Here is a 21,617-nt window from a genome sequence, read left to right as displayed (position 1 = left end):
ATACTTTTCAAAGATCTAATACGTGCAACATCATTTTTTCGTAGACATTTAATATGTGTAATCACATTTACGAGTTAAAGAAGCCTCAATCCCTTAAAATGGAGGTGGGGCGTATTTCCCGGTTGGGGCGCACTATACCGATTCACCCTATTTGGTTAACACTTAAATCAATCAAATCATCAATTTATCTGTATTTTCGGTTGTGTCCCACGCCCGTCAAATCATTCTGCACTTGGTCTGCCCACCTAGCCTGCTGGGCTCTATGCTTTTTTACTCAGCGGTCTCAATCGTATACCATCTTTGTGTCCTGCATTCTTGCAAAATATCATGCCCTCGTATCATTCCAGCTTTGGCCAACTTTTGAAAACTGTATTCGCTGTTGAATTGAAAGAGTATTCCTATACTTTGCCAAGGATGATTCTAAGGAAACGACGTAAAAAAACATCAAGTGTTCGTAAGTCCTCCTCGAGCATAGTCCACGTTTAATTGCCGTATAGTGGTCGTATAAGGTTTTGAAAATAGTAGAGTAAAAAAAGGCAAAATTTCGAGTAGGCCAGAGTTTTTTTTTAAGATTTCTGGCTCGATTCAAAGCTAATGTTATGAATGTCATGGTCAGGCATTGCAAAATTCGTTCTCAATTTATTTTGAAGCACGGCCAAAGAAGCGAAGAAAAACATCGCACCTGTATCGGTCAATGAATGAATGGTCCAATGTTTTGCTTGATAAATAGCAGCAGTGATGGAGAGCCCCAAAGAGAGTGCAATGATTGAACCCATTTCTCTCGCTCATTTACCATTGGGGGTTGGTGTTTTACTTTACTAGCATGATAAACAATCCACAAACACCTTATAGGATAAGTATCCCTCAGATTTGGAGCTTGTTTAGATGAGTTTTATCATGCACTGCTATCGATCTAGAAAGTCTTGTTTCCCGGGCTTGAAAAAATACTTGGGATTTTTATTTTAGAAATCCCGGGAATTCTCCGGATTTCGGGATAAATGCATATAAGCTCAATTATATGTCTAAGTTCTGAAAAATATGCTTAATTTTGTCCATATATGTGTTGAAATTTTATCTGTTTTTTTCTAAATTAAAAAAATAAATTTAACACGGGAGTCTAATAATGTTCTTGGCTACTGAGCTCATATTTTGCTACAATACGTGTCGTTTTGAAACTCTTCTTATTGCAAAATTTCAGACATTTCGGCCCAGAAAATGTCATATGGGGAAATGCTCATGTAGTTCTATACCCTCTATTTTGTGTTATTTTGGAATTTGTTTTCATATGGTTACTGTTTTTCTATTTATAATTTAATAAAAATAAAAGAAATTTTCGAGTAAAGAACTAATAGATCATTAAAATAACCACAATGGCAGTCACGAAAAGAATCGATGGCACCACCGTAGTCTTGTGTGTTTGACTGAACATCAATGCTGTAATGTTAAATTCCATATAGTAGTGCCGCTGTTTTGTTGCGGTGAGTCTCGAAAAGGTGACCTTCAATGATTCATTGGGTACCTCCTTGATTCACTGGCATCAGGAATTTTAATTGGGCTAATTGACTGAAACTCGACATTTATTATATGGTTGACGGAGAAAATTGATGCAACACTTGTGCTTAGTGACTTAAAAAAACTCTGCCGAGATTTATCAAAAGTACCAAGTAAAGAATCAGTCCCCCACTTTGATTTATTTAATACTTTTTATACGATACACAAGTTTAAACAGAATCACATGTCATTCCTATATCACACGACGTTGTACGAGATATATTGTAGAATGTTTTCATGATAATCTCTCTACGGATGTTTTAAATTATTCCTCTATCCTTGTCGCGTTTTTATCACTTTGGTGCCTGTAGTTCGATCTATTTCTTATTCAATGATCCCACACATTTTAATTCGTAAATCGACTTTGGTAAACGGATTCGCCGACAATCCAACGAAAACTCGGAACGTGATAAAAACGGAACAAACCTGAGTGTGTTCCGTTTTTATCACGTTCCGATTTTGTCACGCTCCGATTTTATCACGTTCCAATTTCGTCAACTAATTATTCCGTTCTTATCAACACACAAAAAAATATATTTTTTTTTATTTCAAAAAATGCTTCGGTTTTCTTTCACAATATGAGCAATCTAGAGCTTTTGACACACGTCAGTTCCCCCTGGGTTATTGCTTTGCAGGAGGTGTATTGTACGTCAACTATTGCTATGAAAATAAAGATGGACAATGGAATGTGCGGCACACCGTGACTTTTGGCGTCTTGCTGAGTGTTACTATCGAAATTATTGAAATTCGACAGTGACTTACCGATTGTAGCTGTTCGATTAATTGTTAGCTTCAGGCTAACGATCATTAACTGCTACCTTCCTTACGGCTTTCTGTCTGTAATCAAAGAGAAAATCTTAAACATGTTCACTCCAGACTACTCCAGAGCCCTGACTGCTTCTTGGAGATCTTGCACCATCAAATCTGGAGTGGCGATAGGACAGATCCACGCGGAACAGCTATCCTTAACGCCCTAGATGATTCGGATATGGTATCCTTAAATGACGGTTCACCCACTTTCTACAACGGCCATGTCGCGTCGTCCATTTTTGCGGGATTGTTATCCGGCATTCTCACAACGTGTCCCGCCCATCGTACCCTTCCAGCTTTGGCGACTTTCGTGATACTGGGTTCACCGTAGAGTTGCGCAAGCTCGTGGTTCATTCTTCTCCTCCATACGCCGTTCTCACATACTCCGCCGAAGATCGTCCTAAGCACACGTCGTTCAAAAACTCCTAGCGCTTGCAGGTCCTCTTCGAGCATTGTCCACGTCTCATGCCCGTAGAGGACTACCGGTCTTATTAGCGTCTTGTACAGTTGTGTTCAGAATAATAGTAGTGAAAGCCGATTTTCATACAAAATGCTCAACTTTGGCATGCTGTAACTTTGTTACCATTTGAGCAATCGGCATGAAATTTTTGCTGTGAACTACAAATATACTCAATTTCATTATCACAAGATTTGAAAATTTTCACACTACCGGCTGAAAAGTTAAGCACCAGGTGAAATCGCTCAAAATAATAGTAGTTTTAATAATTTAAATATCTGCTGTATTTTGAGCTTTTGAATTTTTCTTTCTTCATTGTTTCAACCATTTTCACCCAAGCTATAAATGTATAAACAAGCCAATTTTTTAAAAAATTGTTGCTGAACAAAAATTTACAAAAGAAAAACTACTATTATTTTGAGCGATTTCACCTGGTGCTTAACTTTTCAGCCGGTAGTGTGAAAATTTTCAAATCTTGTGATAATGAAATTGAGTATATTTGTAGTTCACTGCCAAAATTTCATGCCGATTGTTCAAATGGAAACAAAGTTACAGCATGCCAAAGTTGAGCATTTTGTATGAAAATTGGCTTTCACTACTATTATTCTGAACACAACTGTACATGGTACACTTAGTACGAAAGTGAAGTTTACCAGACCGCTAGGTCTTGTGGAGTCCATAGTAAGCACGACTTCCGGCGATGATACGTCTTCGAATTTCTCTGCTGCAGTTGTTATCCGACGTTATCAATGATCCGAGGTAGACGAATTCGTCCACCACCTCGAACTCATCCCCGTCGATCGTCACTCGTCTGCCTATGCGAGCTCAATCGCGCTCGGTTCCTCCAGCCAGCAGATATTTCGTCTTCGACGTATTTACCTTCAATCCAACCCGATCTGCTTCACGTTTCAGCCTGGTATACTGTTCAGCAACCACCTGGAACGTTCTTCCGACAATGTCCACGTCGTCAGCGAAACAAATGAACTGGCTGGATTTATTGAAGATCGTGCCCCGCATGCTGAAGCCCGCCCGTTTCATAACACCTTCTAGCGCAATATTGAACAGGAGGCAGGAAAGACCATCGCCTTGTCGAAGTCCTTTGCGTGTTTCAAACGGGTCCGATAAAGCACCCGATATCTTCACACAGCACTGTACACTATCCATCGTAGCTTTGATCAGTCTAGTCAGTTTACCGGGAAAACCGTTCTTGTCCATAATCTTCCATAGCTCTTCGCGGTCGATGGTATCATAGGTCGCTTTGAAATCGATGAATAGGTGGTGCGTAGGGACTTGATATTCACGACACTTTTGGAGGATCTGCCGCAACATAAAGATTTGGTCTGTCGTCGATCGACCGTCCACAAATCCGGCTTGATAACTTCCAACAAATCTGCTTGCCAGTGGCGATAGACGGCGGAAGATGATCTGGGAAAGCACTTTATAGGCTGCATTAAGAATGGTGATCGCTCGATAGTTCTCACATTCTAACTTGTCACCCTTTTTGTATATTGGGTATATTACTCCCTCCTTCCACTCCTCCGGTAGCTGTTCTGTATCCCAGATCCTGGCTATCAATCGGTGCAGACAAGTGGCCAACCTGTCCGTGTCCATTTTAATAAGTTCCGCTCCAATACCATCCTTTCCAGCTACTTTGTTGTGCTTGAGCTGTTTGATAGCATCCTTAACTTCACCTATTGTGGGAGTTGGCACGTCTCCCTCATCCGCCGTACTGATGAAGCCATTCCTCCTGCAGTTTTGATCTTCCTCCTCTGCGCCGTTTAGGTGTTCATCGTAGTGCTGCTTCCACCTTTCAATCACCTCACGTTCGTCCGTCAAGATACCACCATCCTTATCCCGGCACATTTCGGCTCGCGGCACAAAGCCTTTGCGGGATGCATTTAGTTTCTTGTAGAACTTACGTGTTTCTTGAGAACGATACAACTGCTCCATCTCTTCACACTCCAACTCTTCCAGGCGGCGCTTATTATCCCGGAATAGATGGGTTTGCTGTCTTCGCTTCTGTTTGTATCGTTCCACGTTTTGACGGTTGCCTTGCTGCAGCATCATCGCCCGCGCTGCATTCTTCTCGTCCAAAACCGTCTGACACTCCTCGTCGAACCAACCGTTCCGTCGATTTGCTTCCACGAACCCAATGGTACCTTCCGCTGCGTTGTTTATGGCTGCTTTGAGACTACTCCAGCAGTCCTCAAGAGGGGCTTCGGTGAGCTCTCCCTCTTCCGGCAACGCTGCCTCAAGGCTTTGCGCGTATTCAGTTGCGACTTCGGGTTGCTTGAGTCGCTCCAGATTGTACCGGGGCGGGCGTCGATACCGAATGTTGTTCACAACGGAGAGTCGTTGGCGCACTTTAACCGTCACAAGGTAGTGGTCCGAATCGATGTTTGCGCCGCGATAGGTTCTGACGTCGATAATGTCCGAGAAGTGCCTTCCATCAATCAAAACGTGACCACCAATCAAACGTGATTTGTGATTCAGTCTGTTGGGGTGATCTCCAGGTGTACCGATACGGGAGGCTGTGCTGGAAGTAGGTACTACGTATGGCCATGTTTTTGGAGGCGGCGAAATCAATTAGTCTAAGGCCGTTTTCGTTCGTAAGCTGGTGAGCGCTGAACTTCCCTATAATCGGTCTAAATTCCTCCTCCTGGCCAACCTGAACGTTGAGATTTCCGATAACGATTTTGACATCATGGCTTGGGCAGCCGTCGTATTCTCGTTCCAACTGCGCGTTGAAAGCGTCCTTATCGTCATCGTCACTTGCTAGGTGAGGGCTGTGCAAGTTGATTATGCTGATATTGAAGACACGGCCTTTGATCCTCAACTTGCACATTCTGTTGTCGATCCTCTGCATTTCGCCCATCACGATAAAAGCTGTGCCCAGCTCATGTCTATTGCCGCAGCTCTGGTAGATGGTATAACCATCCCTATACGTAGGTACCGTCGACCCTTTCCAGCAAACCTCCTGCAGCGCTACGATGTCGAACTTGCGAACCCTCAATAATTCGGAAAGAATGCGGGTACTTCCCAAGAAATTGAGAGACTTACAGTTCCATGATCCGAGTTTCCAATCGTTAGTCCGTTTTCGATGCCTGGGTCTATGCCGATTGTCCCGGTCCGAATTTACATTGTATGCTTCCTATACTGATGATTTTTACGGCTGGCTTGTAAGGCCTGCACCAACCCCCTGTCTCGCCGGAGGATCATCGTGCACAGCACTGTTTATAGTCCCACGCTGGCACTAGGACGATGATCAGCCGCTCCTAACATGGAGAACAGACGCTGTTTTGAGCCGCCCCTAACATGGAGAACAGACGCTCTGATAAGCTACACCCTCAGAAGAGAGGAGCCCCCCTTCCCTGTCAGCATACGACCAAGGTTCCACCAGGATTGGTTACCCGATCTTCCCTACGGTTACTCGTATCCCAGGCGGCATCACGGGGAGGTAGGGATAGGAGTTACTGGACAAGAGGCTAAGGATCACAAATGGGGTCTATTTTATACCTGCAGGTACGCGAAGTACCAATGGTACGCATTGTCCAGTCATTTACCACCCAAACTGAATCACATGTCATTCCTATATCACACGACTTTGTATGAGATATATTGTAGAATGTTTTCATGATAATTTCTCTACGGATGTTCAAAATTATTCCTCTATCCTTGTAGCGTTTATATCACTTTAGTGCCTGTAGTTCGATCTATTTCTTATTCAATAATCCCACACATTTTAATTCGTAAATTGACTTTGGTAAACGAATTCGCCGACAATCCAACGAAAAATCGGAATGTGATAAAAGCGGAACAAACCTGGGTATGTTCCGTTTTCATCACGTTCCGATTTTGTCACGCTCCGATTTTATCACGTTCCAATTTCGTCAATTAATTATTCCGTTCTTATCAACACACAAAAAAATATATATTTTTATTTCAAAACATGTTTGGAATATAAACTAAAAACTTATTTTGAAGCAATTCAAATGTTTTTTAATAGCCTCAGGGATTAATTTTCGACATTGGGTTGAAGTTGATCACCTACAATACATGGTAGGTGTCAAGTCATATACGATTCGATAAGATTTGACTTCTTCTTGTCCGCTAATCAATTATAGTTTTTAAACTTAGCACGGGCTGTTGGACAAGACTAACGCATCCTTTTAGAGTCGATAATTGCACTGGCCACGTCCTAGCAACAACTGGAATTTGTGATTAGTCGAAAACGTACTTAAGAGAGTTTTAGAGACCTCTCCTTTATCTTATATAACATGGTATCAAAGAATTTTCTATTTAAAAGTAGAAATATATTTTCAGTTCTTTGTTATAAGGAATGCACCTGGGAATACATTTAAGAATGTTTGGGCATGATTATTTTATTTTCGATAAGATTGTCGAGCCCATCATATTTTGTGCATTATCTTTTACAGCTCAAACTCAATAGCATTGTACAGATCATATCAAACAGCCATTCTACAGGGGAAAAGGTACAGAAAAACTTAAAATCTATTAAAAATTTTGGATGCTTCATACAATAAGTTTGCTTCAAGGAGGAAGGAAAAGGGCTGAAATGGCTGACAATTTGATAAACGTGTCCACGTATCGCACGTTCCCATCCCAAATTTGGTGATAATTGTTTTGGAGTTTGTAAACTTTTGAGTTTTTGATGAACTTATTTAATATTGTTTTACTAAACAAAAAGCTAGAATTTTAGTTTTGTTTAGTGCCAGCCTATTCGTGATCTGACGCAAAGATAAAATTGACGATAAAATTGGAAGGTGGCGCTGTTTAAGAATGGTGACGAGTGCATCCTAGTCAAATTTGGTTTGCAGAACTTTCGCAACATAACCCCACATTTATTCGCCAATCGCCAAAAATGCAAAAAAAAAACTTTAGCTAAACAGCTCTCAGCGGATATCTCCGCTGAAAAGAAGGCTCTTTCTCAGTTGGGATGTAATGCCATAAAGAAGAAGAAGATTAACAACATTAACGGTTTTCTTTCACAATATGAGCAATCTAGAGCTTTTGATATACGTCAGTTCCCCCTGGATTATTGCTTTGTAGGAGGTGTATTGTACGTCAACTACTGCTATGAAAATAAAGATAGACAATGAAGAAAAGCAGGAATGTGCGGCACCCCGTGACCCTCAGCGTCTTGCTGAGTGTTACTTTCGAAATTATTGGAATTCGACAGTGACTTATCGATTGTAGCTGTTCGATTAATTGTTAGCTTCAGGCTAACGATCATCAACTGCTACCTTCCTTGCGGCTTTCTGTCTGGAAACAAAGAGAAAATCTTAAACATGATCAGGACTACTCCAGAGCCCTGACTGTTTCTTGGAGATCTTGCACCATCAAATATGGAGTGGCGATAGGACAGATCCACGCGGAACAGCTATCCTTAACGCCGTAGAAGATTCGGATATGGTATCCTTAAATGACGGTTCACCCACTTTCTACAACGGCCGTGTCGCGTCGTCCATAGATTTATCAATGGCGAGTCGATCCATAGCCTCAGGTTTTTATAGCTGCAAAAGTGAAAAGTATTGTATTCACATAAAACTTTTATTAAAAACTTCAGTCGGGGGAGCAGTTTTTTTCCAAAGTTGCTAATGAATCTAAACAAAAACTCAAAAACGTCTCCTAGAAATCATCTCACCGATTTTCAACGGATACGTCCGCCCTATCTCCAGTTTACTTCCATTAACCCCCGCCGAGCCGACGCAGCCTGTGCAGAAGCTGATATCCTCCCATTCCGCCATGGAGTGCACGCAGCCATCTGCCGCAAAGCGACTATTTATGGTTCAAAATTAAGTGGAAACGATGGGATCGCTCTCTTTGATCAAGCAGATCGTATCCTCCGTGAGGTTGTCAATTCCAGTCGTAGCCCTGTGGCTTGAGTACACTGCAGAGTTTGTGATTGTCTTATTTTTACTAGCAAAAAATATTATATGACATGGTTCTGAAGAAAATTATCAAATTCGATGAAAGAAAAAACGTTTTTTCACTTATTTGGTCTTATGTTGTCAATAAGTTGAATACAGTAGGCTGTGGAATTTTGACGTCTTCGAAAGAGTTGTTTATTTTATCAAAAAGAACAACTTTGCCGAACATGTCAAATCTCTAGAACGTCACAGTAAAAAGTTAGATTGTGGCGCCACCTATACGGACGATTTACGAACTATCCGTATATGTCAGTAGATGGTCCTCATTGTTACAAAAAACTTTGCCGAAGACACCTGTTCGTAAACGTCACGAAATGAGAACTACCGCGCCATCTGTTCTTGAGCAATAAAAAGGAATCGATGAATCACCCCCTGTTTGTCGACGAGATAAACGCCCAAAAGTGTGAGAAAGGGATCTACAAGTGTGAGAAAGGGATCTACCAATGAAAGCGCAATGGCGTTGTACCTTCTTCCGCCTCATCTTGGGTAAAAAGATGGACTGACACAAGGTGAAGCTCTCTTTCTGCTGTAATCCGTGTGACGTCATAGAAGTGGACTACCCAATATACCGTGCAAGTTTTTTTGAATTAGAGTGTTAAGTGTTAAGTTTGTAAAGTTGAATTAGCAAATATAATAAGTGAAAATTAATTGAAATACAGTTTTGCATGAAGTAAATCGCGTGTGTTCAAAATAACTTTCTCGCTACTCTGAGAACCCCAGCTGTTAGTGTCCGACTCTACACCAGATCAAGCATCCTCTGTGACCATTAGTGCCCAATTTTCGGAACGCTGCTTTCCACTGATCTAACAACACCAAATGCCGGAAAAGCTTCGTTACCAAGTTATTAATTTGTCCCGCCAGATTGCGTCCCTGGCCCATAGTGCACTGACATGGAGCGAGTAGTTGGCAGCTTCTCCCCTTCAAACATAGACGACCAGATAAAAAGGACCTTCCGTAGTAGCGATAACTATACGGTGGTTAGAACGTCCGTACTGGAACTTCTGCGGAATAAATACCCGGCACACATACACCGTTACACAGATGACTCTCTTACCCAGAGTAGGTATCGGCATCTCTGGCGCCGATCTGACACTCTCTCAAAGCCTTCCAAAGGAGTGCTCGGTTTTCTCTGCCGAGGCAGCGGCCATCTTTGATGCAGCCATCTCACATACGAGTGATCCTATCCTCATCCTCACCGATTCCGCAAGCGTTCTATCAGCCTTATAGTCGGAACGGCCGTCCCACCCGTGGATACAGGGTATACAAGCCCATACTCCAGAGACAGTCACCTTTACCTGGGTTCCTGGGCATTGCGGTATTCAAGGAAATGTGGTTGCAGACTTGTTAGCTGGTACGGGACACCAAATGCCTCGCTTTACCGTTTCCGTTACACCCCCAGACGTAAAACGCTGGGTTGGTAAATCCGTCAGAGACTACTGGGCTCAAGAGTGGCATCAAAATACATCGGCTCAGCTTCGGAAGGTAAAGGGAGATACCTACTTTTAGCTGGGCAGAGCTATCCTCGCTCCGAAACCAGAAAATAATCTCACGCCTGAGGACCAGACATTCCCGTTTTGCCTATAACTTTGATGGCAGATCCTTCCGTCAAGAGTGTAAACAATGCGGTGTACACAACTCAGCGGAACATGTAATATGCCACTGCCCTCTGTACGAACACAACAGAATTACTAATAACATCCCCGCGATGCCCTCGCAAACGACCCCACTTCTTTGGCGGCCCTAATTTGCTTCCTTAAGGAAACCAGACTCTACTCCCGTCTGTAACGGCTCTACAACCTGAACCCAACTTCATCGACGTCTGGGAATAGGATCGGACGACCGGCGGGCTCCCCGAAGACCTCTCCTTCGGGGGTAAATAGTCCCATCCTGAGACGAGACTCGCGAAGACGGTATTCTTTTTCTGTGATTGCTGAGTCTTTTCTTATTCCACTTTGTGGTTTTACCAATCATGCGCAAGCCGTTCAAACGTTCACATGAACCTCACAGCTAAAAATGATTGTGTTTGCATCACGCCGAATCACAAATAGCCTTTTGAATGAAATTTCATGCCAGCAAACGTAGCAGACATTAGAAATAACTAATTTTGTGTTTAGATTTTTCAGGAACTTTGGAAAAAACTGCTGCGCTCACTCAGGTTTTTAACAACAGTTTATTTTGAATACAATACTTTTCACTTTTTCAGTCATAAAAACGACGGGCTGCATTTGACGTTTCGTGACAGCGGAATCTGGGCTGCATATGACGTTGACATTTTTCCTCTTCGCGAGTCTCTCTCAGGTTCCATCCAACTAACGTAACTCCATACGCAACCGCACCATCATCAGTGCTGGAAAAGTTCGCATCACGAAGCAGCTCACGAGTGTATACCAACGCATAACAAACATCACAGACTCGGGATCTGGCTAGGTGTGAGTAAGCCTGCACCCGTCTGCTCGGGAGAACATGTCAAAAGAAGTACTTGTTGCTACTCGCGAGTAACCGAGCAAGGTGTGATTTATTATGGTTTTGACAGATAAATTAATTGTATAACCATCAAATCGACAGTAAACTACTAGTTTGTAGTCAAAAGCCCTTGAAAACCATAAATCTCGGAGGGTAAGCAGCTTTTTTCCCAAAAGCACAATATGACTCTGAGCAGCTCCGAACACGTTCGCGAATCACTTTTAGCTTCAGTTACTCGGGAGTCGACAGATGCAAGTAAGCCAGCGCTCTGACGCTCGGGAGCGTTTGGTTTTGTTTTTGTTCCAGTTTAGATGAAGCGTTCGCCACTTTCCATCACTGACCATCATTTCAATCAACCTGCAAAAATCTTCACGCCGACTCAATTTGTGGGCTCCTCGAAAGATTTAGATTTCGGGGGTAAGACCCATCCAACAACAAAGTCATCATTCACAACCACGTCAACGATTCTTTCTCTATTTTCTCGGTTGCAGAAGTCGTCGGCCCAGCAAAGGCGTACGGGAATTTTTATAAGTTGTGTCTATCGTAGGGACGTTCCGATACTTTCGATATATCGGAGTATCGATATTTTGCTTTCGATATTCGATATTTTGGTATCGATATTTCATACTCAATATATCACACGGTAAAAAATAAGCACCATGCTATCAATAGTTCTGCACTTGGATTTGCACTACTGTTGAATCTTGACAAAATTAAGGTAACAGCACTTGAATTCAACGTTGCATGTTTTGATTTGAAATAAAAAAAAAGTAAAAATAAATATTTCCGCCTGACCCAGATTTGAACCACCAACCTTCGGAGTGCAAGTCTAGTGTCTTACCTTGACACCAACTCACATCTGTTGAAAGAGACTGAATTGACCTCAATCACTTTCTACAGCGAGCTGTCAATGATTGCTCTCATACAAAAGACATGATGTTCAAAATCAACAACTTTTCACTTCAGAGTCTAGTTCTAGAGACAGTAGAGCAAATCCAAAGTTGAAACTCTTCAAATCATGGTGATTGGTGTTTTGAATTGAGTCAAGTGATCAATCTATTCAATCGAACGTGCTGATTTTTTCCCGTGCAGTTTATGGAATCGATTTTTTATTAAATAAAATTTAACATTTCATAAAATTAGTCTTAATATTAAAAATTGAAAATGACACACAGGGGCAAAATTGATCACTATATAATAAAGCATATTTTAGAAAGTAAAATTTACCTATCTATTGAATTTGGGTCTCCTGATTCTGAAAATGATGTCAAAATTCTAACAACTCGTGTATATCATCATATTATTGCTAAATTAAACTTTGTAAATTTGCATAATACGCCTGAATGTATGCAACTTCCCTTGAAATAAGTACGTTATTCAACAATAAACGGTTTTATGAGAAAAACAATTCTTGTAATGCTGTAAGATTTCAACAATGAATTCAGCAGTTAACACTGAGGCTTACACAACATTTTCAACGCTCAAAGTTTACATGCAGGCTTAGCACCATCGGATTGTTAAATACCGATATTTCGAACAGTATTGATAATACCTTCAAAAACTGTGAATATTTCTATACAAAACTGACGTTAACAAATATGAAATAGTTTAAAATCATCATTAGACATCTATAAACTAGAAAACATGGAATGTCTGTAGTGGCAACGAACTATTAGGTATCCTTGAAAGGAAATACTATTTAGTAACGACCTGATCAAATTCACCCCAGTGATCAATTTGTCCCCTGATTACGGTACCATTCGAATTATACTACAGTCGCCTCTCCACATCTCGATATCGAAGGGACAAAGAACAAATTTTTGATGAATACTAGATTGAAAAACACTCCGTCATCAAGAAGTAATTCACAAACAGACGTCATTTTGCGCTTCTTATTGGTTTTGAATCCCAAAACTTTGGTCTAGTAACCTTCGATATTGGTTATATCGACACAAGGAGAGCAAATTGAGAACAAACAATCAACAGAAACACATCGAGATATGGGAGATATCTAGATAAGGAGGATATCGAGATATGGAGAGTGAAAATGTATGCAGACTGAAGAGACTTATGAAATCATCGACACAGGGAGAGATATCGAGATGTAGAACATCGAGATGTGGAGAGTCGACTGTATAATGTATCTCAAAAGAAGATGTTTATGTCCATATCGGTCAAAATACCAATAATATTGAGTATTCAAAGATTTTTTTTCTGAATCTAAGAAAATTAAACAGCAGGTCTCCAAGCGATTTAGGAATTTTGCTTCATTCAGATATATCATATGATATTCCGATATATCGATGTTTTGATTTAATATATCGGTGGTATCGATATTTTGATTCGATAATCGTATCGAATCAAATATCGATACTTTGCAATATCGGAACGTCCCTAGTCTATCGTCCTACGTTAAAACCCACAAGAATGGTGACACTCCATGGTTGGGCTCAAGGGCTGGCCCCTCCTCGGACCATCCTTCTTTATTCATTTTTCGTGGGATGCCCATCTGTCATCAGGCGATTATGTACAATAATAACACAGCGTAACAAAAATGACATGTTTGCGTGTCTCAAGGATCAAATTATGTGTCTCTAGTAGATTTGGGGTTGCTGAATCTGATGCCATTCTCAGAAATGTTCCAGCACGTCACAGTTTTTAGCTACAGGTCGCCAAAGTTGCATAAAACACTGGTTTTATTGATGTTTACATAAAATTTAAGGTATAATTTATCAAACTTTTTTGTGATCTAATCCACCAAGCATGCATAATAGGACTCAAACTTCCATTTTAGATGCAATTTGTTTGAAATTTCTCGACTGAATTTAGATTAAACTGATTTTTTCAACATTCTTGATGTCTCCATACAAAATTCTTCGTTTCTCTTATATGGGAAAATACAATACTTTTTTAAACCACCAAAAAATAACTTTTCTGTATCGAAAGCATTGTAAACTTTGTTGATAAGTATTGTTATATACATAAGGTTTGAATTATGTAGCAAATTAAGCAAATAAATACAAGCTGGCAAACTTGCATGCAAGTTGGCTAAAATAGTCAATTTTTGCATTTTCAACAACCAATATCTAAAAAACTAGACGTGCTACGATATTTTTGAAAACTGCAATGGATTCAGCAACCCTTAATTGAGTGTATAACGGTATTTTGGTGCTTGAGACAAAAACGTGTTCCACAGTGTAATCGTGAGAATAAATAAATAAGGTTAAGAAGTTTAAAGGCGTTTTTCCTTCTTCCCCTCCTTAACATCATTCATATTATCATCTTCCATCGTAATACCACAGACAAACAGAAGTAACACCTAGATCATTTTTCACAAAATTCTCTCGACCACAAATACTACCACCATCTAGTGAGCTTATTGAACGAAATAACTTTTTGTGCCACATGTCCAACAGGTGGCGGTAGTGTGAAATGTCAAACACGAAGGAAAGCGACGCGCGCGCCTCTGATTGTGAACTTGACAACTGTTGTATTTTAAACTGATCGTTAAATTCGTGGGCGATGGAAATTTATCCAGTGTTACGTCTGTTTGTCTGTGGTAATACTTATATTAATTCTCAACAATATTCCAACAATCATCCTGTATCTTTCGAACAGTTCATCCAACCGTCTAAATGTCAAAGAAAACTAGATGGGATATTAATGTGGGAAGAGATTAACGTAACATTGTTTATGGAGCATCTGGAATAATGCAAGAAACGGGCGTATTTTCTTAAGTTTTATGATATTAATATAATTCAATCCCAAATATCTTGAAGCGGTTACTAATAGGAAGATCATTGATATTAGAATTTTGAATTGTTTTTGGATAAAGAATCATATTGCAGCATCAAAACGCCTTTTCTATAACCAGAAATTGAATTTTCAGAAATACACCAAAAGTTGCCCTAAGAAAAACTTTTTTATTTTAAATTGCCCCATGTTGAAACTGCCCTTAAAACATGGGATATTAATGTGGAAAGAGATAAACGTAACATTGTTGGTGGAGCATCTGGAGTAACTTATGAAACAGGCGTATTTTCTTAAGTTTTATGATATTAATATAATTGAATCCTAAATATCTTGAAAACGGCTAGTTTTAGGAAGATCATTGTTAATAGCATTTTGAATTGTTTTTGGATGAAGAATCATATTACAGCATCAAAACGTCTTTTCTACGGCCAGAAATTGAATTTTCAGAAATGCACCAAAAGTTGCTCTTAGAAAAACTTTTTTATTTTAGATTGCACCATGTTGAAGTTGTGCTTAAAACATCTGGTTTTACTTGAAATTTTAACAGAAAAAAATTGAAAAAAAAATCGAAGATACCTATTTTTTGCAATTTGTGTTTTAAAGTTTAATTTTGATTTTTTCATGGAAATAAAAGTATTTTTTTTCACTATATATATTTTTTTACAAAGCCTATTTGATTGTCTACCATCCCTCCAAAGACACTTTTTCTCTATAACAAACGGTTTCCGAGGTACATTTTTTTTTAAATGGTGATGCTAAAAATACTTACGCCCTTATCAGAAGTTACTCTTGATTTTAAATGGTCTCTCCACCAGTGGAAAAAACTTATTTTATTATATCGAAACTATGTGTAAAATTCCATTTGAATCCAAGGTAGTCGAGTTTCATCGTTTACCGATTTGGCGTGGAACCGCTCAAGCTGCTCCATAATGCGTTTTTTGACACTTGCTAGCTCTACTCATTCTCTTGCAATTTCGATTTGCACACATCACTTTCGATCATAAATTTTCGTCCATCAAAGCAACAAGTTACATCTCATTTTACCCCTCTGTTTAGCAAAAGCTGACTTGTTTTTTGAATCGCGCGCACAGCACTTTCAATTTCAACTTCAAACAACAGCTTGGCACGTATGATGAAGCAAACGCTGTTATACGTGTCTATTATCAACACAACCTTCCTAAACTACAACCCTGGAGTCTGAAGTATTTGAGATAGTTCGACGATCGCAGTCAACACGCATCATCTCGCTGTAGTATGTGGACGCTAGATGGTAGAAGGTATATGGAGAGCGGAGATTAAATGCTAAGTATCTCATGCATATCTACTCGGGACAATGACGCCACGCACATGCTTCTTGCAGTGGTGAGTTTAGTCTCGAGAGTAAAAGGTACGGCAAATACTCACTGAACCGAAGAAATGATCCGAGCCAAAACATCGCATGAGCAATCGAGTTAGATGAAAGTGAAGAGCATCTTCAGTTGGATCTCGGCAGGTCAACGGTATACGCGGATGTAGGACCGTTCGCACGGTTATTTTAAGGTGTTAGAGTTAAGAACGAAATTTGTTAGTGCTTAAGATAAAAATAAATGTAGTGTGTTTTAGACTTTTGTTTTAACTGTAACCGCGAGTGTATTTAATGTGACCGCTAGAAACCCCCCCAAGGATAGACTCTGGATAGTCGGCATGCTGCCCCAAGGGGCCAATCAAGGATAAATCCGGCGTTTATTCACTCCAATGCCCATTCACCTTGGTCAAGGTCAACCCTAAATCGAGTGTTGGTGGAACGACAACTAGAGCCATCGAAGTGAGTTATACCGTTCCCTGACAATACGTTTATTTGCATGCTGTTAGAAACTTGAAATAAATCGTTATTGCCCGATGAAAATCATACAAAATGTTAAAGATGTGACGTAGAACAATGATCAGTCTGTTCTTTTTCTGTTGGTTATTGATCTGCATGTTAAGCAGTACTCGTAACTTCAAGTCAATGTTTAAAAGTACAGCGTAACAGTTTTAATGAAACAACATTGAACAAAAAGAAAGCCTTTATCTGTATGATCGTATTTCATTTTGTTTTTTTTTATGTTTTGTGTGATGTTCCAAAGACGAGTGCTGTTTGATCCTTCGACTTTAACGCTTGCTCCTGTGGGGGCGAGTGATAAACACGTGTTCGGCGTTTATCGAGTAATATCGCGTATGCGGTTAAGCGCATTCATTTTAAAGTATATATATTTATCGTTTACCAAAACGAATCGCTTTCCCAACCCTAGCCCATATCCAAACTCTCAGTGTTTACTTGTGGAAGTGCAGAGAACTCCTCGGCTTCCATACAGCAAGTAACACATCAACATTTCCCTCCCATCCCCAAATTGAACTGCATTCAGACGCAGCACAGTATTTCGATCGGCCGAAATCGTGAACTTAATTCTGTAGCACCTTTAAACGTGATTTTTTCGGAATGGTGTCTTCGGACGAAAATTTTCTAAAAATATAGCGCATATATTGACGGTAAATGTTAGTTCGCAACTTTGCCACGGGCGGCGCTGCAAAAAATTTTTTTTTGAAATGACGATCTTTAAATATGATGTCTTCGGCAAAGTTGTAGATAATTCAAATACAAACAACTTTGCCAAAGACACCTAGTGTGTATTCAGCCGCATTTCCAAAATACGGGAGTATTTTATGAACGACCCCCTAAAACTAGTTTTTCTCCGATATTTTGAAAATGCGAAGTTTCCGGTAGCAAGAATGTTCTACAAAATTGTGTAAACAGTCAAAATGAATCATTCACTAGAAGACACTAGGTTTCTAAAGACCAAGGAAAAGCAGTTATAACCATTTAAGTGCAAAAATCAGTCATTTTTGGGGTCCGTTTATTTATTCAGGTGGCAGCTGGTGGCAGATGAAACCTAGTAGGGTTGAAAATACATCATTAGTAGTTGTAAATGTCGATAGTGTCATCAGTATCCACGAGTATCCCTTTTACTTAGAGGAAGTTTCATCAATGACTCTTATTACCCTGAAGTACTTAGTTATGTGATGGGTAGACCCGACCAGAGGGAACAAACAAGATTATAACAGAATGTGTTCCCCTGATATGATTTTTTTATATCACCAGTTGTTATAAAACATGTGCCGTTAGTAATTAAAATAACAACAATTCTAACAAAATTTGCACCAAATTAAAGTTATATATAACAAACCCTGTTATAATTATATCAAAATTATTACAGAATGTGTTGCAAGGATGTTATAAAATAACAAAATTATTGCAAACTATGTTACTGTTTATGATATCCCGACCAGACGGAAAAACAAGATTATAACAGAATATGTTCCCCTGATATGATTGTTTTTATACCACCAGTTGTTACAAAACATGTACCGTTAGTAGTAAAAATAACAAAATTTGCACCAAATCAAACTAAAATATAACAAACCCTGTTACAATTATATCAAAATTATTACAGAATGTGTTGCAAGGATATTACAAAATAACAAAATTATTGCAAACTATGTTACTGTTTATGACAATGGATGTTATTTGCAACAAACTTATAAATGCGATGTCAAAAATACAACAAATGTTGTTTTAAATGTGTTGCATAAAATATAACAAGTTGAGAACAAAGCCATCTTGATAGCAAAATTTTATCAAGTTCTGTTATTTTTAACTGCTGTTGATAGGAATTTGTTATAATCTTGTTGTGTGGTTCTGGTCGGGGAGGGCAATGTGACTCCAAACTTCTTCTTTTTCTTCTCCTTGGCACATTCTTCATCTTTATGCACACACTCAATAGGTTCCGAATTCTTTTATGAAGAAAGTTCTCAATTAGTCTTTACAAAATGACTCGCCATACAACTATTTTTCGATTGCATTTTTAGCTATTTTTCGTACATAGACACTATAGTAAGTGCAAGCTATGCAAATTCGGTGAAATATTCCGTTGAGAAAAGAATAAAACATTGAATCACTTTTCTGTGAATCGAATCAGTGTTTAAATGTTAACGCAGTTCTTATGGTTGCAACACTCATTTACAAAATGATCTGATATTGAGGCACTTGCCTGATTTTGGATTTGAATTTGATACATCACATAATTTGCTACTCACCGCATCGTTCTTGCACGTGTCATGTAGTAAACACTAGCCTGCTAGTTTATCTTTTTGGTCTTTTAGTGCTATTATTCGACCAATTAAGCGTGTCAGTTGTATGATGCTAATACGCGGAGCGAATTAAAGTGCTATTTGGTTACTTGGGATGTACGAAAAAACGCAAAAATCTCAAGTGAAAAATAATTGTAGGGCGAGTCATTTCGTAAAGCGTCTTTTCAGGAGATTGAGAATTTTCTTCAAAAATGTATTTGGAAAATTTGGGTGTGCGTAATGATGAAGAATGTGTCAAGAAGAAGAAAAAGAAGAAGTATGGAGCCACATAGCCCTCTACCCATCATATAACTAAGTACTTCAGGGTAATAAGAGTCATTGATGAAACTTCCTCTAAGTAAAAGGGATACTCGTGGATAATAATAACACTATCGAGATTTAAAACTACTAATGACGTATTTTAAACCCTACTAGGTTTCATCTGCCACTAGCTGCCACCCAAATAAATACACGGACCCCAAAAATGACTGATTTTTGCACTTAAATGGTTATAACTGCTTTTCCTTGGTCTTTAGAAACCTAGTGTCTTCTAGTGAATGATTCATTTTGACTGTTTACACAATTTTGTAGAACATTCTTGCTACCGGAAACTTCGCATTTTCAAAATATCGGAGAAAAACTAGTTTTAGGGGGTCGTTCATAAAATACTCCCGTATTTTGGAAATGCGGCTGAATACACACTAGGTGTCTTTGGCAAAGTTGTTTGTATTTGAATTATCTACAACTTTGCCGAAGACATCATATTTAAAGATCGTCATTTCAAAAAAAAAGTTTTTGCAGCGCCGCCCGTGGCAAAGTTGCGAACTAACATTTACCGTCAATATATGCGCTATATTTTTAGAAAATTTTCGTCCGAAGACACCATTCCGAAAAAATCACGTTTAAAGGTGCTACAGAATTAAGTTCACGATTTCGGCCGATCGAAATACTGTGCGCAGTCGGCGCCGTGATTGTTTGTTATAATAATGCGAGCACCAATACTTTAACATTGAGAATGTTGCTGATCCTGAGTAGCGTCTATTGGTTTCCCGTGTAAGTACAGATGTTCTTGCAATAACGGAGTAGCATCTGCGAGCGGTCAATTATGCCCATTAGACTGATGCAAATTTTGAAGTTTTTGCTCCCCTATGCTTAAACGGTGTCAATTATGATGAAAATCATTCTCCCAAAATTTGAAGTGATTTGGAAGAAATTTGAATGAGCACACGCCATTTGAAGTTTATATGGAAATTACTATGGAAAAGCCAAATCTTTTGTGTTCAGTCCTCTATCTGCTCGTCATAATAATATATGAAAAAAGTGAACACACTCTTCTCATGTAAAATCTTCACAGCTACAACTTTGCCGAAGACCACATTTTGTTAAGACGTAAGGATAATTTGTTATTCTTGATTCCAAAGTATAAATCATGCTGAGATGATCATTCAATTACTTTCAGAGCAACACTGCTTTTTTGCTGTAGAACATAGTAGCCTGGATTACTTTGATTTATTCTTCCCGCCAGGAGCACCAATGTTGCCTGACGAATAGTTGGTAAAGCTTACTGAAGGCAAACCCACTTTATAATGATGAATAACAATTTTTCCTGACGTCCAATCAAAATGTGGTCTTCGGCAAAGTTGTAGCTGGAAGATTTTCACATGAGAAGAGTGTGTTCACTTTCCCATAAAATATTATGACGAAGAGATAGAGGGCTGAACACAAAAGATTGGCGTTTTCCATAGTAATCGCCATATAAAATTCAAATGGCGTGTGCACAGTCAAATTTCTTCCAAATCATTTCAAATTTTGGGAGGATGCTTTTTACCATAATTTCAATGGTTTAAGCATAGGGGAGCAAAAATTTCGAAATTTGCATCACTCTAATGCCCATGCTCATTCTCGTTCGGTGCATATTTTAGCCTCTTAAGCAGCTAGAAAATTCCACTCGAAAGTTCATACAACATTTTTGGAACTTGAAGCTACTAGGGTTGTCATGTCTATTACGGCTCAAACCAGCCGACTGCGTTTTGAAAAAAATAAATTGAGGTTGGTAAACACAAGAGTTGATTGAAAGTATAGCTTTACATGGGTAGTCGAAGTTTTAGTTACTTAGTAACGTTTCTTCGATGCAAATGTTTATGCTACATTTTTTTGTAAAAATTGTATAAGGATTTCTTTTTAAAGCATTCAAAAATCAAGCACTCGTTGAAAGCTGTTATCTTCCAACGTTAAAGTCGAAATAAAACGCAAACCTTTTTTCCGGTGCGCCACGCTTTGCATGTTCAATAATTGAAAGAAAATGATAAAATCTTGTTCACTTTAGCACACAATGCATAATCAAATTAAACAATTATACGTTCGTGAATAATTCATTTTGCTAACGCCTCCCTGTCATTACGCTGGTTTGCGTTGCAATTCATGATTGTGAATGAAATCGATGACATGTGGAATTGTAAGAATTGAAATTATTTTTTCATACAGTA

Source organism: Aedes aegypti, chromosome 2, assembly GCF_002204515.2.
Source record: "Aedes aegypti strain LVP_AGWG chromosome 2, AaegL5.0 Primary Assembly, whole genome shotgun sequence".
In the NCBI taxonomy this organism is placed as follows: domain Eukaryota; kingdom Metazoa; phylum Arthropoda; class Insecta; order Diptera; family Culicidae; genus Aedes; species Aedes aegypti.
The sequence above is the reverse complement of the archived record's forward strand: the minus strand, read 5'-3'. Positions refer to the sequence as shown.